Raw genomic sequence first — 19,632 nt, forward strand, 5'->3', positions numbered from 1 at the left:
TCTAAGGCGCTAGCGCACCGCTCCTGACCTCACCGCGCAACACCTAGCGTGGAGCGCACACACGGTCAGGAAGTCGCGCCGCCGGCTGCTTTGAAAGAAGCGAGCGGCGCGAATGCGGCGGAGCGGTCGTGAGGCGTGCAGGTAAGGAGGTGGGGGAGGTCTTGTGGCGCTTGAGGCTATGAGGGAGGGCGGGGTAGACTCTGGCCTTTTGTTTAAGTATTGCTGTTAATCAGAGCCCCTTCACGGGCTCCGATTAACAGTAATACTTAAACAAAAGGCCAGAGTCTTCCCCGCGCTTTCCTAACAAAAGAGTAGACAGTTTCCAAACACATGCTGTGTTTGGAAACTGCCTACGCTTTTGTTAGGAAAGCACGGGGAAGACTCTGGCCCTTTGTTTAAGTATTACTGTTAATCGGAGCCCGTGAAGGGGCTCTGATTAACAGCAATACTTAAACAAATGGCCAGAGTCTACCCCGCCCTCCCTCATAGCCTCAAGCGCCACAAATTGCTATGTGTGCCATTTTCATAATTTCATTGTAATTTTGAGTGACATTTCAACAACTATGAGTGACACTTTATCGAAGCATTCAATCCCTCGATAATTGATTGACAGCCCATACTGTCTGTTTGGGAACGGTGTCATTTTTTATCATTATATTTATTATTACTATTATTAATAATATTATAACGTATTTAAACCAAAAGCGAGTGGGACAGAGGGCAGGAGGGCACCAAAAACGAGTGGGGCAGAGGGCAGAAGGGCACCAAAAGCGAGTGGGGCAGAGGGCAGGAGGGCAACAAAAGCGAGTGGGACAGAGGGCAGGAGGGCCCCAAAATTGAGTGGGGCAGAGGGCAGAAGGGCACCAAAAGCGAGTGGGACAAAGGGCAGGAGGGCACCAAAAGCGAGTGTGGCAGAGGACAAAAGGGCACCAAAAGCGAGTGGGACAGAGGGCAGGAGGGTACCAAAAATGAGTGGGGCAGAGGGCAGAAGGGCACCAAAAGCGAGTGGGGCAGAGGGCAGGAGGGCACCAAAAGCGAGTGGGACAGAGGGCAGGAGGGCACCAAAAACGAGTGGGACAGAGGGCAGAAGGGCACCAAAAGCGAGTGGGGCAGAGGGCAGAAGGGCACCAAAAGCGAGTGGGGCAGAGGGCAGAAGGGCACCAAAAGCAAGTGGGGCAGAGCGCAGGAGGGCACCAAAAGCGAGTGGGACAGAGGGCAGGAGAGCACCAAAAACGAGTGGGACAGAGAGCAGAAGGGCACCAAAAGCAAGTGGGGCAGAGGGGCACCAAAAGCGAGTGGGGCAGAGGGCACAAAAAATGAGTGGCATTTAGCGCCGCAGACACGAGAGCTTCGGTTCCTGGCGCACATAGCCATGGTTGCAGCGCACAGAGACCCTCCACTGCCGCACACAGAGGAAACAAATTTGAGGGAACATTGCTGATGACATCTGAAATGACATCACTGATCACATCATCCAGTGAATGTGTGTTTCTATAAAGTTTAAATATATTTTATATATATGCCAAGGTGTATTGAAGAATAAGTGGGTGTATAAATGCCTGGATGATGGATTTAGTAGGTGCGTGACTGTATAAGTGAGTGATTAAATGTGTCTTACAGAATGCATGGGTTAGTTACTAAATTGTCTGAATGTCTGTATCAGTATGTCTTGTTGTGTAAGCTGCTACATGTGTTGGTCAGGGGCTACATGAGTGTCTATATGGGTTATTGATTGGTTGCCTAAGTATTTGTATGGGAGACTGAGTGTGTGTGGGTGGGTGGGTGGGAGGTGTGTGACTGTGCATAGATGTGTAAGTGGTTGATTCACTGGGTGTATGACTTTAAGAGTACATGTGGAAACAGCTGTATGGGCGGGTGAGTGTGTGTATGGATGTGTTGGTTGAGAGATTGGATGTGTCAGTGGTACATGTCCAAGTAACTTCATATATAAAGGCAGTGTATGTGAGAGTTGGAGTACATAAATGACTATAAGTGAGAGTCAGTGATTGTGAGAGTGGCAGTATGGATGAGTGTATACTTGTATTAGTGATTATATAGGAGAGTAAGTATGTGTTAGTATCTGTATGAATAAATGAGGTGGTGTGTGTATGACTGTGTAGGTGAGTAAATAAAACTATGATTAAATCTTTCCCTGACTGACTACGAGGAGTTCACGACTGACTAGGATGAGTGGTGGTGTGCGAGTGTCTGTATAGGTGTATGAGTGCATATCATAGTGTTGTATTGATCAGTGCCTACATGTATGAATGGTTGTATGGGTGAATGAGTGCATGTGTCTGTAGACCTAGGAATTAGTGAGTGCGTTTGTAGTAACTGGTATTGGTGTCTCATTGGTTTTGAAAATGGTACTCTGTCTTTTACAGGGGGTGTATCAAAGGTTATATTAGGGTGTGAGGAGGTGCATCAGATTGGACATGGATGATGTCATCAGTGATGTCATTTGAGATGTCATCAGTAATGTCATCAGTGATGTCACTGACCATGTCATGAATGATGTAATATGTGACATCATCAGCAGTGCATTGCCGGGGCGAGAGTTATAGTTAGCTCAACTAACTAGAACACCGGAATTTCAAAGGTTTTGTGTGAGTGAAATGTCCAACTTGTCCCTGAAACCTATGGTTTTTTCAGTGAATTTCAATGGTTTTTAGGTCTCGCGACCTATCGATGCGCGCAAGCGCATCGAGCGGAGCGAGAATTCATGTGGCGAAAACATCTTCAAACCAAAGGGCTTTCAGCCCCGCGGTTTTCATGAAGTTCACGTGAACATGCATGCGCATCGCATGCAAGCCCAGCCTCTCCCGTCCCCATCCGGCATCAGGCTTCTCCTCCCCTAGCAGCACTCCTCTCACACCAGCAACTCCCCCCTCCCACACCAGCACCTCCCCTCTCTCTCCAAGCAATCGCAGCCTCCCCCTCCCACACCAGCATCTCCCCTCTCTTTCCACGCAATCACAGCCTCCCCCTCCCACACCAGCACCTCCCCCCTCCCACACCAGCACCTCCCCTCTCTCTCCACGCAATCACAGCCTCCCCCTCCCACACCAGCACCTCCCCTCTCTCTCCACGCAATCACAGCCATGCCGCACTGCCGAGCCTGGGCTTTTCCAGCTCTTCCCTCCCACTCTCTCACTCTCCCGCCCCAACCCGCGCATCGCATGCAAGCCCAGCCTCTCCCGCCCCCATCCGGCATCAGGCTTCTCCTCCCCTAGCAGCACTCCTCCCACACCAGCAACTCCCCCCTTCCACACCAGCACCTCCCCTCTCTCTCCACGCAATTGCAGCCTCCCCCTCCCACACCAGCACCTCCCCCCTCCCACACCAGCACCTCCCCTCTCTTTCCACGCAATCACAGCCTCCCCCTCCCACACCAGCACCTCCCCCCTCCCACACCAGCACCTCCCCTCTCTCTCCACGCAATCACAGCCTCCCCCTCCCACACCAGCACCTCCCCTCTCTCTCCACGCAATCACAGCCATGCCGCACTGCCGAGCCTGGGCTTTTCCAGCTCTTCCCTCCCACTCTCTCACTCTCCCGGCCCAACCCGACTTGTTCTTGGCGTCTCTTGCCAGCTCGAGCCTGCCCTAAGCACGGGCTTGTGTTACACACCCCTCCCTCGCACGGCAGCCAGACCACTTCCTAATTACAAGGCCGGTATGTGATTAGCAGGCACCGTAGCAGGCTACCCTGGACACGGCGAAGGGCCTGCACACGCAAGAGGCGCATACCCCGTCATTAGGCAGCTTCTCGCTTTTCACTCGGCACAAAGGCGAGCCGCCATGCTCCCTTGTAGGGCCACGGCCTTGCCTTCAAACTACTCCCTGTCCAGGATGGCACTGTGAACGCGTCCTTGTAGCGCCTGACACGACAGCTACTGCCAGGCGGCGCTTTAGAACTGCAAGTGTCATGTTCTGCGGCTGGCTGAGCCGCCATGCTCCCTTGTAGGGCCACGGCCTTGCCTTCAAACTACTCCCTGCCCAGGATGGCACTGTGAACGCGTCCTTGTAGCGCCTGACACGACAGCTACTGCCAGGCGGCGCTTTAGAACTGCAAGTGTCATGTTCTGCGGCTGGCTGTAAGCATGAAACCCGTGTCAGGCGGCGACGGCTTCCTCGCTACACATGTGCTGCAGCTGTATACAGTCCCCCTCCATAGCCAGGCTACCTCGCTTCAGATGGGTGCCTGATGCGTGCCTGCAGCTGCACACAGCGCATTTCAGATGGTGGCTCTTTCGTTGCATACGGGCATCTTCTGTAGGTACATAGTGAGTCTCAAGTCACATGCCTGTCAACGTTGTAAGACCAAAAATAAGATCTGTCAGGTTTTAAAACTACTAATTAGCATAAGGATGACAGCAGAGAAAATTACACTTGTTGGTCAGAGGGTGATGTCACATAAAAATCCTGTGTTTTTATTCAACTCAATTAGTCTGCCCAAACCTTCCGTAAAAACAGAAACAGTAGTGTTGACAAGCATGGTAATGCATCAAGTGTACATGCAGACACTAACGTGTTAGGCCTCATTTTATATGTGCTGGCGATGCAGAGACAGGGCGTCCACGCTGCACAAAGTGGCCGTCCTTCTCTACTGCATTTTTTTTAACCCCAAGTTGCTATATCTTTATTACATTTTCGACAAAAGGCATCAAGCCCAAGCCTCCAGAAATGGACTGAGTTAACTTATTATTTACAAAATTAAAAGCCATTGTTATTTGTAATATCAATACATATAAGTCACGTAAATACAACACACATTGCATTACAAATGCTATAGGTGTCACATTTGCGAAAGTTAAAACTATTGACATTGTAACTGACAAAGCTATTAATTTTGCTATTTTCAAAACCAACACATAAATTAAAAAAGTGTCATTTACAATACCAATCGCTCAAACTTTCCTAATGCGAAAAGTTAAAAGTATGGGAATTGTAAATCACAAAACAAAAAAATAAAATGTCATTTAGAAAACCAATAGCTCAAACTTTCCTACTGCGAGACCTATTGGCAACGCCAGTGCTTGTTTTAAATGCTAATTTCTAACTATGCCTACAAATGTAGGACATGTGAAGAAAGATTAAGAAAAGCCCGTAAAGAAGCAAGACAAATACTGAAAGAGTCAACAGAAGACCAGAAAGGAACAAAAGTGCAGGAAGAAGCAAGAGATGTGCAGAAAGAACCAACAGAGGAGCAGAAAGTCCTCCTGTGCCCCCAACTTTTACTGACGGGTACTGGTGGTAACTGACTCTGACTAACCAGGACCGGAGCAAGTGCTATGCTAAAAGACACTTAGAATACAGTGAACTTACATACCCTAGGGAACACTATGTATTGGGGTTCCCCTGTAATTAGCATGATCTCCTCTGTATTTGCCATGAGTTAGTGCCTGGGTCTTTGCATGAGTACATGGGTACTGAGTGGATTATTAGAGTACTGCAAGGAGAGTGCATGGTGAATTTATAAGAGCTTGGGTTTTGGTGGACTGATTGCATAAGTACACACATGATATATCAGACCCGCCCCCTCTCTTCACCACTGTGCAACCGCGCCCCCTAGTGCGTTCTAAGTTGGGGAATTAATTACCCTTGAGTCCTGATGGTAGCTGGGGGCCAACTAGCACACCAGGTACCTCCAGTAAGCGCCACAGAGCTGCGTTGCAGAGAGGTGTAAAAAGGGGCGTGGCCTCTAAACACCTCTGTGCAACACAGCTCCCTGAGCATACTGGAGGTACCTGGTGGGCCAACCGAAAATGCACACTTGGCACATAAGGCTATGCCCCCTCCCTGTACCACTGTACAAATGCGCCCCCTGGAGCGTTGTAAATTGGGGGATTACATTCCCTTCAGTTCTGAGGGTCCCTGGGGGCCATCTAGCCCACCAGCTACCTCCAGTAAGGGCCACAGAGCTGAGTTGCAGAGAAGTGTAAAAAGGGGCGTGGCCTCCCAGCACCTCTCTACAAGGCAGTTCCCGGGCGCATACTGGAAGTACCTGGTGGGCTAATTCATCCACTTGCTATGTCAGGCCCCTCCCTTCACCACTGTGCAAACGTGCCCCCTGGCGCGTTTTAAGTTGGGGGATTAATTCCCCTTGAGTCCTGATGGTCCCTGGGGTCTACTAGCTCACCAGGTACCTCCAGTTAGCGCCACAGAGCTGCGTTGCAGGGAGGTGTGTTGCAGGGAGGTGTAAAAAGGGGCAAAGCCTCTGTACACTTCTCTGCAACGCAGCTCTCTGGTGCATACTGGAGGTACCTGGTGGGCTAGTTGGCCCCCAGGAACCCTAAGGATTGAAGGGGACGTAATCCCCCAATTTACCATGTGCCAGGGGGTGCGTTTCCACACTTGCTATGTCAGGCCCGCCCCCTCCCTGCACCACTGTGCAAACGTGCCGAAAATATATAAATCTTTTTTAGGCCCTGGGGGTTCTTCTGGGAACCCCTGAGCAGGGCTAGAGGGTCAGGGTCTTTCTACTCTGCCCCCTTCTCTTGTTTTATACCTTTGTTTATCTGTTTTCTAGCGACTCGCTACTACCAAGCCACAAGATGGCTGCCAACACTTCCTGGTTTGGAGTGTTGGCAGCCAATCACAGTGAAGCTCGTGCACAGGACTTAGGCTCCGCCCAGATATCAAAACTTTTATTTTTCTAATTTCTCAGCAAGTACTGAACGTTTTTACACCATTTAAAACAAAGGTCGCTTTATGACCCACGCACTACCTTTGTGCTAAATTTGGGATAATTCCGTTCAGTAGTTTCGGCTGTAGCCTTTTACAAAGTTTGCTATGGGAAATTGATTTTTTGACTTAATTGATTTAATTCCGTTCAGCAGTTGGGGCTGTAGCTCGTCGCAAAATTTCCTATGGAAATTAACATGGGGAAAACTCATTTTTGGACCTCCCTTTTTTCTCAGCCCCCGCTGGACGAATCACCCCCAAACTTTCAGGATAGGAGCTGACCTGGATAGACTTTTTTTGGGAGAATTTCAGGAAGATTCGTCAAACAACGCCAAAGTTATTAGCAAATTCTATGTAAACTAGGTTGTAACTATAACTTATATATATATGCTGGTGAAAGTCCCTTCAAACCCAAAAGTAAATTTGTCCCCGTCATGCCCAAGGATGCGGTGGACATCTATCACGATTGTATTGTTGAGGATTTAAAAAGACTTAACAAACAAGTCTACTCCAAAAAAGACATGTCAAGTTTTCCAAATAGGGAATATCAGAACTTAATGACCAAGTTATCCAAAAACCAAGAAATCATTGTGAGTCCCTCAGACAAAGGGGGGAATATCGTGTTGTGGCAAAAGGAGCAATACATTGCGGAAGCAAAACGCCAGTTGGACAATATAAACTGTTACGCACTCAGTAATGGCGTTCAGTACAAACAGGCGAAGGAGAGTATTAAAAAAATGCTGTTAGGTTATAAAAGAGATAACTTGATCACCTCCACCGAATGTGCATTTTTACTGAAGGAACATTCAGTTATTCCGCACATGTATCTAATTCCCAAGGTACACAAGAGGCAAAATCCAACTCCCGGGAGACCCATTATCTCCGCAATTAACAGTATGGGCGAAAATGTTTCTCGATACATCGATGTTTATTTACAAGAACATGTCCAGGCATTACCAAGCTACATCAAAGATACAGGTGACTTTTTGTCCAAATTGGAAGCCATATCATGGCAGAAGGATTGGTGTATAATAACCCTGGACATCGAATCTTTATACACTTGTATCGAACACCACAAAGGAATTGAGGGCATAAAACATTTCCTGGGACGTAAGACTTGTGTATATTACAGTCACAACAAAATGATTTGTAACTTGGTATTATGGTGTTTAAACAACAACTTTTTCTTGTTTGGAAAGGATATATGGAAACAAATACGTGGTGTAGCCATGGGCTCCTGCTTCTCCCCCAGCTACGCGTGCTTGCACGTTGGGCTGTGGGAGGAGCAGGAGCTACCAGGCGTTGCTGGATTTGAATGCGTCAAATACTGGATGCGGTTTATTGATGATATTTTTTGTGTGTGGAAGGGGGACATTAGCAGTGCTCAGATTTTTGTTGATGCGCTTAACAAGAATCAATCCAACTTATTTTTCACCTCTAATATCAGTGTAAGCACTGCTGAGTTTCTTGATGTTTCCATCAATGTCGTCAATAATCAAATTATTACTGCCCTCCACAGAAAATCCACTGCTGGCAATAGTATTCTACATGCCAGTAGTGGTCACCCAAAACATGTCATCATGAGCATCCCGCTGGGCGAATTGTTGCGCCTTAAGCGAATATGCAACACTCAGGATAAGTTTGAGGAAGGGGCATCCGCAATGCTTGCAAGACTGGAGGCAAGAGGATACAGCAAATCCTGCCTTGCTACCGCATTGAGGAAGAGTAGTGAAAGAACTAGAGACTCTTTACTGTTACCCAAACCCCTTGATGCAGACGCTACTTCCAATTCCAGCAGACTAATAACTACTTACAGTAGACAGCACCGCAAGATCAAATCCATAATAAACAAACATTGGGCAGTCTTAAAAACGGATGGAGTCTTACGTGATCTAACTCCTGACAAGCCTACAATTACATTAAGGCGTGCGTATAGTATGCGCAGTAGGATAGTACAATCTAGCCCTGAATTGCCTAGGATAGATCAATGGTTTGGAAGAAAGGGATTTCACAAATGTTCCTCCTGTCGGGCGTGCAAGTTTGGACAGAATACCACTCATTACCGCACTCCGTTTTCTTATACTGAATGTTTAATTCAAGGCAATTACAACTGCCGTACGGAGTTCGCGGTTTACGTCCTGACTTGCACCTGCGGCCTACGTTATGTGGGCAGTACCGGTGCACAGGTGCATGTCAGAATACTGTAGCACCTTAGAGCTATAGTTAATCACGATGGGGCATACCCGGTGGCGCGTCACTTTAACAGCAGACATGACAGGGACCTGTCATGTCTTACCTACTATGTCATTGACGCCGTTGCCCCCTTGAGACGAGGGGGTGACCGTGATAAACTATTACGCCGATTAGAAACGCAGTATATTATCAAACTCGACAGCATACAACCCAATGGGTTGAATGCGACGGAGGACCTGCACAACTTCCTGTAGGAACCCAGATTCTGTACACTCACTCTGCAGATAATTCTTATAGTGGATACAACGTGAGAACAATTGAAGAATTGTATATAGTTTGTATATATATGAAATCCTGTATTTCAGCACCTATTTTAGGTATCCTGTAGTCCTATTTCTTAAAACAGAGCTGTCTGCTTAGTTTTCTGAACAGAACAGTTTTTTAAACAAACACTTGGGAAGTTCTCTTTTTTTTGGTGATTCTGTTACACTGTACATTTACTTAAGCACCCTTTTTTATACACATTTCTGCTGTAAATAGTTCTTATATTTATGAAATTGAAAAAAATGAATAATATATTTTTTGAGAACATGTATATAGGACTAAAATGTATATATGTGTGTTTCTTACACAAAGGTGCTATTTTTTGGTGTTACATGTTAATATTTTTGGTTGTTTCATGCTAGAGTAACAAATTACATTGCACCGCTATGATTTGCATCTGTATATTTATGTTTCAAGCCTTGGTTAGTCAATAATCCGATTTTCTTAATGGAGTTTTGTGAAGTTTATAATGCATTTGTGCACATTATTACTTTTAGGCAAACCCCAATAGATATTTACGCATTCTTGCGGCTATTCTTGACATTAAGCAACATGTTACTGTATATATAATTACTTGTACAGAACCGCTGTTTGATTTATTTAAGCACATCAACAGGCTTGGATTATTGTTTCTGTTTGAGATGCAACATTGTTATAAGAACATAGCGACATATTGCACTGTTCCTTTAAATTAAGATTGTTTCTGGCTTTTTTTGTGTTTCAACCATTTGACTCACGTTTGGGAGGTGTGGCCCGGAAGGGCGTGTCCTCACTGCATAGATAAAAAAGTTTCCGTTTTGTGCAATGTGGTGTGTGAACAAGACTACGTCAGTAGTCGAAACGTTGCATTTTGGAAGGCACAAGGAATAAATAAACATCTTGCCTGGAGAGCGAGGGGTCTGTCTCTTCTTTTGCCGCTGTGAGTGGAGGTTTGAAGACTTTGCTGATATATATATATATATCTATATCAAAACAATGGGCTGCTCTCAGCAATGAGGCACCTCACACTCCGTGTTTGCATTCCATTTATTGGGGGTTTCACAATGTTAAAATAGCTTGCAAACAGAAACCTTCTTTAGAGCCATTGTCGTCCATACGCGTTTCAGGAGCCTTCTCCCTTGTTCACTGGCACAGGCATCATCGAGGCACTGCAACACAATTTCTTTAACACAGCTGCGCCGTTTTAAATGTTCCGCCCAGTGGGCGTAAGCACCCAGTGCATGTTGGTAGATTGAGTTCTACTTGATATATATTTATGTAGCAGGTAACTACTTCACCATTTCCTCATACCATGAGAAAGAAAAGAGCGCGGACCACGAAAGCTAATTTGCTGCAAGTTATTTTATTTCCATACGAGGTGCAGCAGCAGCCATGACGCGTTTCGTCCCTCCTGGGGATCTTGATCACATGACCCGCTCACGGTAGCACAATTCGTTTAAATATTTTTAACTTTTTTTCTCCATATACCATGTGTCCTTTAAAGTGACAGTGCATGACATTAATTCTAACAAAGTCTAAAGTGCAAGTGCAATGTATACATTGATCCCTTTGCAATAATCTGCCGCATAACAAAAAAATCATTCCTGATGTTGACAAACATTGATGCCTAAATGCATAGTTATACAGACCCAATTGGTTATGAAGTATAAAGCTATATACATAAACACATATAAATAAATAAATATGTGCAAATATTTCCATGAGGCTGTACAATTGAAACAATAACTGTACATACTATACTCTTATACAGATTGTCGCAGTAAATGGTTGTCACTGTTTAGCATTCTATAATTGATTAATTCAAAATTTTAAACCATTATGCTTAATACTGTATTTGCTAAGCCCCATTCGAACTTCTATAAAAAGCGGTCTGTTTTCAACCTTTGTCAACTATTTGTACATTCCAAATCGAAATTATGACAATTTAAATACCATCAATATATTTAAATAATGCAGTTCAAAGTTCAGGAATTCTTCATGTTCACATGTAGTGTAAGTGTTAAGTTGACATATCAAGTGTGCCAAACCCAATAAAAAGAGTGCGATACAGTTAGCAGCTGGCCTGGCAATCTATAGGTTCAACCATTGTTGTTGAGTTCTAGACGAAAAAAGTATGGAGAACAAAAAATAGTCTTATACAATTTAGAAAGATTGTGTTTTACTTCGCTAATGGTTATCTAATATCATTCACTGTAGGATGGGTATTATTTTAAAGTAGGGGATTTGAAATAGCGACAAGTGAGAGCATGTGCAAACTGCGTATTAGTGTAAATATAGATTAGCTAAAATCGAATTAATCACTACAAAAAGAGAATATAGGTATATATAATATAAATTATAACCAAATAAATATCTAAAACCAAACACCTAGAAGCATATTACAGTCACTTCATCCTACAGCTAATATTGATTATCAGTCTTTTCAATTTTCATACAACCATTGGTCTCCCATATATCAAAAATTGTTGTTATACTTCAAGGCTTGACCAAAGTTCCTCGGTTGCATTAAGGCCTCCCGGAAATTTGGTATCTAAATTGAGAATGTACAGCATCTCTAATTTATGAAGGGCCTTTGCATTCTGGGGCAAAACAAATAGATAAATTACGGAAATCACACTTGAATGTACTAAAAGAATAACTTGGCAGTGTTAGATATAATAACGGAGCAAGAAGGAAGACTGCAATTTGAAAGCTGGATGGCTAAATATCGAGTGTGCCTTCCCAATGCTACAGGGCACTTTGAGGGAACATTTACTTACGCTGCAGCCTGGCCGCGGGAAAGAGCACCATTGCAAGCCGGGGGAACAAGCTCTCTCTAGCTGGAGTGAGGCTGTGGTCCTGAACTGTTCGAAACAACAAACGGCACGGTATTTGTATACAGAATTAATCATCCTGACAGCACCGTGACCTACTTAAGGAAATAAACAAATTGATAAATTACGGAAATCGTACTTGAACTTACTAAAAGAATAACTATCTTGCATAAAGGACTTCTTGCCCCAGAATGCACCAAGGACAGAAGGTACGGAGTACACGTCATGAAGGGCAGGACTGGGTTGTGAATTAATCCGGTGAATGCAATTATGCAAGTTTCAAGAGTGTTTCTGTGCCCAGGATGAAGAGGCTTCTGGCCTCGAAACGCGTTGGCAGTGTTAGATATAAAAACGGAGCAAGGAGGAAGACTGCAATTTGAAAGCTGGATGGCTAAATACCGAGTGTGCCTTCCCGATGCTACAGGGCACTTTGAGGGAACATTTACTTATGCGGCAGCCTGACCGCGGGGAAGAGCACCATCTCCAGCCGGGGAACAAGCTCTCTCTAGCTGGAGTGAGGCTGTGGTCCTGAACTGTTCGACACAACAAACGGCACGGTAGTTGTATGCAGAATTAGTCATCCTGACAGCACCGTGACCTACTTAAGGATATAAACAAATTGATAAATTACGGAAATCACACTTGAACATACTAAAAGAATAACTATCTTGCATAAAGGACTCCTTGCCTCAGAATGCACCAATGACAGAAGGTACGGAGTACAGGTCATGAAGGGCGGGGCTGGGTTGTGAATAAATCCGGTGAATGCAATTATGCAAGTTTCAAGGTATTTCTGTGCCCAGGATGAAGAGGCTTCTGGCCTAGAAACGTGTTGACAGTGTTAGGTATAATAACAGAGCAAGAAGGAAGACTGCAAATTAACAGCCGGATGGCTAAATACCGAGTGTGCCCTCCTGATGCTACAGGGCACTTTGAGGGAACATTTACTTACGCGGCAGCCTGGCCATGGGAAAGAGCACCATCGCCAGCCGGGGAACAAGCTCTCTCTAGCTGGAGTGAGGCTGTGGTCCTGAACTGTTCGAGACAACAAATGGCACGGTATTTGTATGCAGAATTAGTCATCCTGACAGAACCGTGACCTACTTAAGGATATAAACAAATTGATAAATTACGGAAATCACACTTGAACTTACTAAAAGAATAACTATCTTGCATAACGGACTCCTTGTCCCAGAATGCACCAAAGACAGAAGGTACGGAGTACACATCATGAAGGGCGGGCTGGGTTGTGAATAAATCCGGTGAATGCAATTAGGAAAGTTTCAAGGTTTTTCTGTGCCCAGGATGAAGAGGCTTCTGGCCTAGAAATGCGTTGGCTGTGTTAGATATAATAACGGAGCAAGAAGGAAGACTGCAAATTGAAAGCTGGATGGCTAAATACTGAGTGTGCCTTCCCGATGCTACAGGGCACTTTGAGGGAACATTTACTTACGCGGCTGCCTGGCCGCGGGGAAGAGCACCATTGCCAGCCGGGGAACAAGCTCTCGCTAGCTGGAGTGAGGCTGTGGTCCTGAACTGTTCGAGACAACAAACGGCACGGTATTTGTATGCAGAATCAGTCATCCTGACAGCACCGTGACCTACTTAAGGATATAAACAAATGGATAAATTACGGATATCACACTTGACCTTACTAAAAGAATAACTATCTTGCATAAAAGACTCCTTGCCCCACCAATGACAGAAGGTACGGAGTACACGTCATGAAGGGCGGGGCTGGGTTGGGAATAAATCCGTTGAATGCAATTATGCAAGTTTCAAGTTGTGTCTGTGCCCAGGATGAAGAGGCTTCTGGGCTAGAAACGCATTGGCAGTGTTAGATATAATAACGGAGCAAGAAGGAAGACTGCAAATTGAAAGCTGGATGGCTAAATACCGAGTGTGCCTTCCCGATGCTACAGGGCACTTTGAGGGAACATTTACTTACGCAGCAGCCTGGACGCGGGGGAAGAGCACCATTGCCAGCCGGGGAACAAGCTCTCTCTAGCTGGACTGAGGCTGTGGTCCTGAACTGTTCGAGACAACAAACGGCACAGTATTTGTATGCAGAATTAGTCATCCTGACAGCACCGTGACCTACTTAAGGATATAAACAAATTGATAAATTACGGAAATCACACTTAAACTTACTAAAAGAATAACTATCTTGTATAAAGGACTGCTTGCCCCAGAATGCACCAATGACAGAAGGTATGGAGTACACGTCATGAAGGGTGGGGCTGGGTTGTGAATAAATCCGGTAAATACAATTATGCAAGTTTCAAGAGTGTTTCTTTGCCCAGGATGAAGAGGCTTCTGGCCTCGAAACGCGTTGGCAGTGTTAGATATAATAACGGAGCAAGAAGGCAATTTGAAAGCTGGATGGCTAAATACCGAGTGTGCCTTCACAATGCTACAGGGCACTTTGAGGGAACATTTACTTACGCGGCAGCCTGGCCGCGGGGAAGAGCATCATCTCCAGCCGGGGAACAAGCTCTCTCTAGCTGGATGAGGCTGTGGTCCTGAACTGTTTGAGACAACAAACGGCAAAGTATTTGTAGGCAGAATTAGTCATCTTGACAGCACCGTGACCTACTTAAGGATATAAACAAATTGATAAATTACGGAAATCACACTTGAACTTACATAAAGAATAACTATCTTGCATAAAGGACTCCTTGCCCTAGAATTGACCAATGATAGAAGGTACGAGTACACGTCATGAAGGGTGGGGCTGGGTTGTGAATAAATCCGGTGAATGCAATTATGCAAGTTTTAAGAGTGTTTCTGTGCCCAGGATGAAGAGGCTTCTAGCCTCGAAACGCGTTGGCAGTGTTAGATATAATAACGGAGAAAAAAGGAAGACTGCAAGTTGAAAGCTGGATGGCTAAATACCGAGTGTGCCTTTCCGATGCTACAGGGCACTTTGAGGGAACATTTACTTACACGGCAGCCTGGCCGCGGGGAAGAGCACCATCGCCAGCCGGGGAACAAGCTCTCTCTAGCTGGAGTGAGGCTGTGGTCCTGAACTCTTCGAGACAACAAACGGCACGGTATTTGTATGCAGAATTAGTCATCCTGACAGCACCGTGACCTATTTAAGTTTATAAACAAATTGATAAATTACGGAAATCACACTTGAACTTACTAAAAGAATAACTATCTTGCATAAAGGACTGCTTGCCCCAGAATGCACCAATGACAGAAGGTACGGAGTACACGTCATGAAGGGCGGGGCTGGGTTGTGAATAAATCCGGTAAATACAATTATGCAAGTTTCAAGAGTGTTTCTTTGCCCAGGATGAAGAGGCTTCTGGCCTCGAAACGCGTTGGCAGTGTTAGATATAATAACGGAGCAAGAAGGAAGACTGCAATTTGAAAGCTGGATGGCTAAATACCGAGTGGGCCTTCACAATGCTACAGGGCACTTTGAGGGAACATTTACTTACGCGGCAGCCTGGCCGCGGGGAAGAGCATCATCTCCAGCCGGGGAACAAGCTCTCTCTAGCTGGAGTGAGGCTGTGGTCCTGAACTGTTTGACACAACAAACGGCACAGTATTTGTATGCAGAATTAGTCATCCTGACAGCACCGTCACCTACTTAAGGATATAAACAAATTGATAAATTACGGAAATCACACTTGAACTTACATAAAGAATAACTATCTTGCATAAAGGACTCCTTGCCCTAGAATTGACCAATGATAGAAGGTACGAGTACACGTCATGAAGGGCGGGGCTGGGTTGTGAATAAATCCGGTAAATACAATTATGCAAGTTTCAAGAGTGTTTCTTTGCCCAGGATGAAGAGGCTTCTGGCCTCGAAACGCGTTGGCAGTGTTAGATATAATAACGGAGCAAGAAGGAAGACTGCAATTTGAAAGCTGGATGGCTAAATACCGAGTGTGCCTTCACAATGCTACAGGGCACTTTGAGGGAACATTTACTTACGCGGCAGCCTGGCCGTGGGAAAGAGCACCATCGCCAGCCGGGGAACAAGCTCTCTCTAGCTGGAGTGAGGCTGTGGTCCTGAACTGTTCGAGACAACAAAAGGCACGTTATTTGTATGCAGAATTAGTCATCCTGACAGAACCGTGACCTACTTAAGGATATAAACAAATTGATAAATTACGGAAATCACACTTGAACTTACTAAAAGAATAACTATCTTGCATAACGGACTCCTTGTCCCAGAATGCACCAAAGACAGAAGGTACGGAGTACACATCATGAAGGGCGGGCTGGGTTGTGAATAAATCCGGTGAATGCAATTATGAAAGTTTCAAGAGTGTTTCTGTGCCCAGGATGAAGAGGCTTCTTGCCTCGAAACGCGTTGGCAGTGTTAGATATAATAACGGAGCAAGAAGGAAGACTGCAATTTGAAAGCTGGATGGGTAAATACCAAGTGTGCCTTCCCGATGCTACAGGGCAGTTTGAGGGAACGTTTAGTTACACGGCAGCCTGGCCGCGGGGAAGAGCACCATCTACAGCCGGGGAACAAGCTTTCTCTAGCTGGAGTGAGGCTGTGGTCCTGAACTGTTTGAGACAACAAACGGCACGGTATTTGTATGCAGAATTAGTCATCCTGACAGCACCGTGACCTACTTAAGGATGTAAACAAGTTGATAAATTCGGAAATCACACTTGAACTTACTAAAAGAATAGCTATCTTGCATAAAGGAGTCCTTGCCCCAGAATGCACCAATGACAGAAGGTACGGAGTACACGTCATGAAGGGCGGGGCTGGGTTGTGAATAAATCCGGTGAATGCAATTATGCAAGTTTCAAGGTGTTTCTGTGCCCAGGATGAAGAGGCTTCTGGCCTAGAAATGCGTTGGCTGTGTTAGATATAATAACGGAGCAAGAAGGAAGACTGCAAATTGAAAGCTGGATGGCTAAATACTGAGTGTGCTTTCCCGATGCTACAGGGCACTTTGAGGGAACATTTACTTACGCCGCTGCCTGGCCGCGGGGAAGAGCACCATTGCCAGCCGGGGAACAAGCTCTCGATAGCTGGAATGAGGCTGTGGTCCTGAACTGTTCGAGACAACAAACCGCACGGTATTTGTATGCAGAATCAGTCATCCTGACAGCTCCGTGACCTACTTAAGGATATAAACAAATGGATAAATTACGGAAATCACACTTGAACTTACTAAAAGAATAGCTATCTTGCATAAAGGAGTCCTTGCCCCAGAATGCACCAATGACAGAAGGTACGGAGTACACGTCATGAAGGGCGGGGCTGGGTTGTGAATAAATCCGGTGAATGCAATTATGCAAGTTTCAAGGTGTGTCTGTGCCCAGGATGAAGAGGCTTCTGGGCTAGAAACGCATTGGCAGTGTTAGATATAATAACGGAGCAAGAAGGAAGACTGCAAATTGAAAGCTGGATGGCTAAATACCGAGTGTGCCTTCCCGATGCTACAGGGCACTTTGAGGGAACATTTACTTAGGCGGCAGCCTGGCCGCGGGGAAGAGCACCATTGCCAGCCGGGGAACAAGCTCTCTCTAGCTGGACTGAGGCTGTGGTCCTGAACTGTTCGAGACAACAAACGGCACAGTATTTGTATGCAGAATTAGTCATCCTGACAGCACCGTGACCTACTTAAGGATATAAACAAATTGATAAATTACGGAAATCACACTTGAACTTACTAAAAGAATAACTATCTTGTATAAAGGACTGCTTGCCCCAGAATGCACCAATGACAGAAGGTACGGAGTACACGTCATGAAGGGCGGGGCTGGGTTGTGAATAAATCCGGTAAATACAATTATGCAAGTTTCAAGAGTGTTTCTTTGCCCAGGATGAAGAGGCTTCTGGCCTCGAAACGCGTTGGCAGTGTTAGATATAATAACGGAGCAAGAAGGCAATTTGAAAGCTGGATGGCTAAATACCGAGTGTGCCTTCACAATGCTACAGGGCACTTTCAGGGAACATTTACTTACGCGGCAGCCTGGCCGCGGGGAAGAGCATCATCTCCAGCCGGGGAACAAGCTCTCTCTAGCTGGAGTGAGGCTGTGGTCCTGAACTGTTTGAGACAACAAACGGCAAAGTATTTGTATGCAGAATTAGTCATCCTGACAGCACCGTGACCTACTTAAGGATATAAACAAATTGATAAATTACGGAAATCACACTTGAACTTACATAAAGAATAACTATCTTGCATAAAGGACTCCTTGCCCTAGAATTGACCAATGATAGAAGGTACGAGTACACGTCATGAAGGGTGGGGCTGGGTTGTGAATCAATCCGGTGAATGCAATTATGCAAGTTTTAAGAGTGTTTCTGTGCCCAGGATGAAGAGGCTTCTGGCCTCGAAACGCGTTGGCAGTGTTAGATATAATAACGGAGCAAGAAGGAAGACTGCAAATTGAAAGCTGGATGGCTAAATACCGAGTGTGCCTTCCCGATGCTACAGGGCACTTTGAGGGAACATTTACTTAGGCGGCAGCCTGGCCGCGGGGAAGAGCACCATTGCCAGCCGGGGAACAAGCTCTCTCTAGCTGGACTGAGGCTGTGGTCCTGAACTGTTCGAGACAACAAACGGCACAGTATTTGTATGCAGAATTAGTCATCCTGACAGCACCGTGACCTACTTAAGGATATAAACAAATTGATAAATTACGGAAATCACACTTGAACTTACTAAAAGAATAACTATCTTTTATAAAGGACTGCTTGCCCCAGAATGCACCAATGACAGAAGGTACGGAGTACACGTCATGAAGGGCGGGGCTGGGTTGTGAATAAATCCGGTAAATACAATTATGCAAGTTTCAAGAGTGTTTCTTTGCCCAGGATGAAGAGGCTTCTGGCCTCGAAACGCGTTGGCAGTGTTAGATATAATAACGGAGCAAGAAGGCAATTTGAAAGCTGGATGGCTAAATACCGAGTGTGCCTTCACAATGCTACAGGGCACTTTCAGGGAACATTTACTTACGCGGCAGCCTGGCCGCGGGGAAGAGCATCATCTCCAGCCGGGGAACAAGCTCTCTCTAGCTGGAGTGAGGCTGTGGTCCTGAACTGTTTGAGACAACAAACGGCAAAGTATTTGTATGCAGAATTAGTCATCCTGACAGCACCGTGACCTACTTAAGGATATAAACAAATTGATAAATTACGGAAATCACACTTGAACTTACATAAAGAATAACTATCTTGCATAAAGGACTCCTTGCCCTAGAATTGACCAATGATAGAAGGTACGAGTACACGTCATGAAGGGTGGGGCTGGGTTGTGAATCAATCCGGTGAATGCAATTATGCAAGTTTTAAGAGTGTTTCTGTGCCCAGGATGAAGAGGCTTCTGGCCTCGAAACCCGTTGGCAGTGTTAGATATAATAACGGAGAAAAAAGGAAGACTGCAAGTTGAAAGCTGGATGGCTAAATACCGAGTGTGCCTTTCCGAGCTACAGGGCACTTTGAGGGAACATTTACTTACGCGGCAGCCTGGCCGCGGGGAAGAGCACCATCGCCAGCCAGGGAACAAGCTCTCTCTAGCTGGAGTGAGGCTGTGGTCCTGAACTCTTCGAGACAACAAACGGCACGGTATTTGTATGCAGAATTAGTCATCCTGACAGCACCGTGACCTATTTAAGGATATAAA

The 19,632-nt window shown here is 45.6% G+C and overlaps 1 protein-coding gene across 1 annotated transcript in view; it reads right to left on the minus strand.

Annotated features, from left to right (window-relative positions):
* Window positions 1-19,632, minus strand: part of LOC147734718 (uncharacterized) — a 329,689-nt gene that overhangs the window by 204,800 nt on the left and 105,257 nt on the right. The gene's annotated exons all lie outside the window — the stretch shown is intronic.

This window comes from Lissotriton vulgaris, chromosome 1_2 (genome assembly GCF_964263255.1).
Source record: "Lissotriton vulgaris chromosome 1_2, aLisVul1.2, whole genome shotgun sequence".
Lineage (NCBI taxonomy): Eukaryota > Metazoa > Chordata > Amphibia > Caudata > Salamandridae > Lissotriton > Lissotriton vulgaris.